A 5736-nucleotide genomic window follows, 5' to 3' on the forward strand; every position below is an offset into this window, starting at 1 on the left:
CCTGGACTTTCTATGGGGATTCCTCTGAGAATTCCTTAGGGGTTTCCTCTTTGAGGAATCCACTTGTTATTCCTTCGAAGATTCCTCCCGCAATTCCTTCGGAGGTGCCCTCTGGGATTTCTCCTGTAATTTCTTCGGGGATTCTTTCTAGTTTTCCTTCGAAGATTCCTTCTAAAATTCAATCGGAGATTCCTCCTGATATTTTGTCAGGGATTACCGGGATTTCCTCATAAAATTCCATTGGTGATTTCTGTTCAAATTTCTCCGGATATTCCTCCTGAAATTCCTTTGGGAGTCCTCCTTGAATTCCTTCAGGGTTTCCTCCTGGAATTTCTTCGGAGATTTCTCCTATTATTTTATCGGGGATTTCTCTTGGAATTTCTTCGAGGATTCCTGCTAGAGTAATTTCGGGGATTCCTCTTATTGCTTTTCGTGAGTTTCTCTTAAGGGGTTCTTCCTTCGAGCATTTTTCCTAAAATTCCTTCGGAGATTTCTACTGACATTTCGTCGGGGATTTCCTCTTAATTTCCTTCGGGATTCCCTTTTGGGATTCCTTTGGTGAAACCTATTCAAGTTTCTTCGGAGATTCCTCCTATAGTTACTACGGAGATCTCTCACGGGATTTTTTCCGGGGGTTCCTCTTAGAATTCCTCTGGGGATTCTTTCTAGAATTACTTCGGAGTTTCCTGCTGGAATATCTTATGGAATTTCTCATAGAATTCTTATGAAAATTCCTCCTAGTATTCTCTCAGGAATATCTCCTGGAATTCCTTCAGAGATTCCTTCTCGATAGTTGTTGATTATTCTTCCTAAAACTTCTTTGGGGACTCCTTCTGGAATATCTTTAGAAATCCCCGCTGGCATTCCGTCGGGGATTTCTCCTGGAATTCCTTTGTAAGCTCCAGCTGTAATTCCCTTGGGATTCCTGCTTGAATTCATTTGAGGAATCCTCCTGGAATTTCTTTCGAAGATTCATCCTGGATTTTCTTTTGAAACTCCTCGAAAACTTCAATCAGCGATTTGTTAAGAATGTTCTACAGGGAACTCCAAAAGAGATTCTTGAACCGCCAGAGACACCTGCAGAAGTTTCTTCAGGGTTTCCTATAGCAGTTCCTGCAGAGATACGTCCACGTTTTTCTTCATGGATTCCTTCAGGAGTTTCTTTCAGGCTCCTCCTAGAAGTGAATATAACACAACTATCAAGTTTGATAACTTCTGAAGGTTTTGAGAAAACAAAACAGAAAAACTGTAGTTAAATCAATATTTTATTGCCCTTCGTTTGCAATGGAGTAATGCAACATGCATAACACTGAAGATACCGGTAATGTCTCAATATTCCTTTAATATTATAAATATTTGTCTGCTCCCCAAATAAATATAGTATTAGGGCTATTAAAAATTTCAAAAGTGTAAACAACGTAAAAACAAAAATGTATAAATCATTTCGGCTCTGTTATGCCCATATGTGACGCCCGAGTTTTCCAAATAAACGAATAAGTGAAAAAAAGGTTAATCACTGGTGGCAGTGCGGAGTCGAACAGAAATAAAAAAGGTATTCATTCTAATGTAATAGTTTATGTCATCAATGGTCATGAAAAAGCTCGGACTGAAAATTATAGAGCGTAATGACAACTTTTTTGCTTTGCCAATGTTGAAATTATGGTCAAATTTTGGTCACGCTGATTCACGCCGCCGCCGCACTAAGAGGATTCAGGTGGCCAAAAATCGAAAAACGACTTTATTCAATTTGAGATTTAGCTTCGGTAGTTAAAAGTAGACCACTTGGACTAGTAAACCCTAGAATATTAGTTTGCTAATCCCTATACTTATCGAGATATTGGCAGCAGAATGAGACCATTGCCAATTTTAGGTTCAAGCTATCATATCTTTGGCTTAAAATGTTACAACAATTACACCGTCTTCGACCTGGCGGCCTCTACAGACTGAACATTACAAACATACGACAACGGACAACACATATAACACCCAGTGGCCCAGTGGAGAATTTTCCGTTCGACGAAAAGTTTTCCCCGACTGGAGCGGGAATCGAACCCACACTCCAAGGCTTACGAGACACTAAAACGACTGCTACCGCTAACCGCTCGGCCACGAAGCCCACAAAATTGCTTAAATGGAAAATGTCATACTTTTAAAGTAGTTTCTAGAAGCTTGTCTCTAAACCTTTCGTATGACATATCAGACGTAGAAATATTGATTGTAATACTATTAAATGATACCACATTTAAAAAAAATTCTCCATACATACCGTTTCATACAAAAACAGTTTCACAAAGTTTCGCTTCGGGACTACTTCTATGTATTTGTTTAGGATCCTTGGAAGACATTGAAATCAAATTTGGCTGCTACTAGCTGCTATTTTGCAATATCAATCAAGTTGTCGGTGATGATTGAGATATTGCTATATAAAATCACTCGATTGACCATTAAATACTTCTGAGGAAACATTTGATCGGCATGGCCGCTTTTCTCGGTAGATCAATCATAGTGCAGTATAAATCTGGTCTTGGGTCTCTTAACAAAGCGTGTTGTTACGAATTTGAATCGATTTTGTAAATAGGAAAAGAAATCCTTAAACGCCTACAAGTATGCAATGCCCTTGTAATTTCATGATGTTTGAAACTGTCGTGTTGAAACAACCTGTTCAACATGTTTTTCATATTTTTTAGGTATAAACCAGACATTATGAAATTAACGTGAAATATTTTTGACCACCTGTTTGTATGGAACGGCCCCATAGTGCGCCGCCGCCGAAAGCTGCCACCGGCGAGAAGCCGATGACACCGCCGCCGCCGGCAGAAAATGGCCCTCACGCCGCCGCCGAGCAAAATATAGTCGGCGCACAGGTCTACTCATCAGTGGACGTCCTCACGTCCTGAACTAGCTCATCCGTATTCCTTTGGTACTGGCGAGTACCGACTAGCTCATCGGATGCCTTCAGGAAAGAGTGAATAAGAGGTTTAAACACATTTTAATTAATTTGTATAATTTCTTTAAACTAGGGTTAGTAGTTAAGGGTTAGTTCTGTTCAGCCGACTGCTTATGTGGGCCCCTTTTGCCGACATGCTAGCTAGCGGGTAACGTTCATCATACAAACTTTATTAACTGCGACTGTTCTCGCCCGGGAGTCTCGACATCTGAATTGCCTCGGCGCGCCAGCGGAGACTGGCTCTTACTGATTCCTTCGCTTCTGAATCCAAGGATTTCATGTGCCTCGAAGGGGTACACTCGGGCCCGATGTATGTGGCGGTCACGTGATGGGCGAACTTGAGTCACGGGTGACTGCGGCCGGTTCAACAAGATCTCCAAACGTTGGGTACACCGTCGAGCCCAGCCGCAGCAGCAAGCTAAAGTACCGCCTCCGCGTTCGTAGGCTGTCATGGATTCTCTGGGTTATTCCGGGATCCGTCGGCTGTGCCGACTAGGGGAAAAGGGATTCCGCCACGCGGACGGGTTCTATTTGTTGGGTGTGCTACGTGAACAAGTGATGTCCGGGTCCTTCCGTGCGCGAGATGGGTCCGATTTATGCTACGCCCACCCAATGCCACCGACTGCTGGTCACGCGCTTTGGTCACGAAAACGCGAAAGCCCTATGTCAGGGAATCGTGGGCTTGGTCTCTGTTCCGGGTCCTTCGGAATAAACTTGGTTCAGCGGGGCTATCTCACCGGCCATGAGGTATGATATCGCTCGGGATGGACTAAAAAATCTCCTTCCTATCCCGAGATGCCTTCTGATAACGACCGAGATAGCTTCGGGGCAAGGATGTGCGCTTTGGATTGACGTCTCGACCTACTGGATCGATCTAATTTACTCCAAGCTGAAACAATGCCTGCTCAAGACGGTCCTAGACCGTGGATTTTCCTGCATTTATGATGTTACTACTTTTAGTGGTCGATATCAACTAACTCCCTCCCCGATGGACTTCTTTCGTGAATGGATGGTGCTTGATATTCGCGACATTTTTTGGAGGATTTGTCACACTCCAACTTGTTATCTTTCTTGTAGATTCAACATAATATTCCTTTTTTACACTCTTCCGATAGCTGTTTGGTTTCCCAGATTCAAACTATTAGTTTGACTGACTTGGTTCTCCATGTCTGCGCTCCCCGCACCATTCAGGTGTTCGTCGTAGTGCTTCTTCCCCCTTACTCACGTCCCGTCAAAATACTCCCGTCCTCATCACAAGCACATTTCAGCTCGCAGCACAAAACCTTTGCGGGATGCGTTTAGCTTCTGGTGGATCTTCCGATGCTTTTTGTGAATAGCACAGCAGTTCCATTTGTTCACACTCCGCTCATTCTCAGCTGTGTTCCTGTACCGACTTATAGAACTCTCTAAGCAGGATACCCTCTTAGAATGCGTGTAATCAGTGTTGTTCCGCTTTCTAATGCTTATCCTTTGACAGATACGCATATTTCGACTACAACACACAATCTCTTCAACTTTTTTTTTCAATTTATCAATTGGTTAACACTTTGTGTCTTCTAATTACAAGTATTTCAATAGAGAAATCATATTTCCAACAACTTGTCGTTCAGCTTGTATGTAAATATAAATGTATTTGTTTTTCCAATAAATTGCTCGTGAACCTCATTATCTGGTAAACGACTCATACAGCCGACCCGCAACATGCCGATGAAAAAAACTTACCCATTTCTCTACCACTGAGGACGACATGTCTCCGATGCGTTTATCCCGATAGTGAACCGTTGGACGGGTTTCTTTCCAGTCCAAAGGCAAACCAGTCCCGCTTGCATTTCGTAGCCGCAGTCATCCAACAGCGGTGGCGGGCTGCCTCAAGCCCAGCTGATAGAGTTGTAGTAGGTAACTCAACGAAAATTTGATGTACACTTCAGGGCTCAATGATGGATGGAGCCGCTGAATGTATTTGGCCTGTCGGCTAATGAATTCGTTTTCGTTTGTTTTAGTACAAAAACCGTTGTGCTCGGATCGGATGTAACGGAGGAAAGGGTGAGGAAGCGAACCGGTCACGTCTTACATTCCCACTAACCTCGAGACTTTCATTCTCGGCCAACCAGTTTGGCTGCAGCATACCTACCTAACTTCGCGCCCGCTTGCCATACACAACACTATTGATCCATCATGGGCGGTTGGAGATTTTGAATGTTGCATAAAGCGATGCTGGGAATTTTATTACTTCCTAGTTGTTAGTTGGACGAGGGAACCTGCGCGCATTCGCCATAAATAAACAAGACCCACTTCACGACTTGTAACACAACAACTTATTGAGTGTGGAAATGTTCTGCCGTAGGGCCCCGTCTCCAGTTCTTACCGCTAGCCGCTCTACGCTGTTTGCATCAATGATCCTTTGAAAAGTGGCCCACATAAACAACGATCGCGTCGGTACATGAGTCTCTCCACAAAGCTGACCCATTCATTACGAGCAAGGCACTTTAGGGTGTGATCTTGTGTTCTTGAATTTCTTAATGTATTAGAATCTTTTGTTTATGGAATATAAATAAAAAGGTTGATGATTTTTTGATCAATTTCTTTGAAAATCATTTATACAGTGGTGCTCAGGTTGAAGTATTCCGCGGACCAAATAGTGATTTTGCGTCTGAGTCGCGGGCCGCAAGATAAAACTCATCATTTGAATAGGGAAATAAAACCTACATTACTTTATTATTAGAGTCTTGCTCTTTTTACTGAGGACATTTTTGTACTTGAAAATCATAAGTTTTTTGTATAATCTCGAC

General features: G+C 42.8%; 1 long non-coding RNA gene across 1 annotated transcript; it reads left to right on the forward strand.

Annotated features, from left to right (window-relative positions):
* Positions 1 to 4779: 4779 nt before the first annotated feature.
* Positions 4780 to 5516, forward strand: LOC134287939 (uncharacterized). Its single transcript, XR_009997649.1, has 2 exons — positions 4780 to 4843; positions 4948 to 5516. It is a non-coding gene; the product is annotated as an uncharacterized LOC134287939 (long non-coding RNA).
* The last annotated feature ends 220 nt before the right edge of the window (positions 5517 to 5736 follow it).

The sequence above is a fragment of the Aedes albopictus genome, chromosome 2 (genome assembly GCF_035046485.1).
Source record: "Aedes albopictus strain Foshan chromosome 2, AalbF5, whole genome shotgun sequence".
NCBI lineage: Eukaryota > Metazoa > Arthropoda > Insecta > Diptera > Culicidae > Aedes > Aedes albopictus.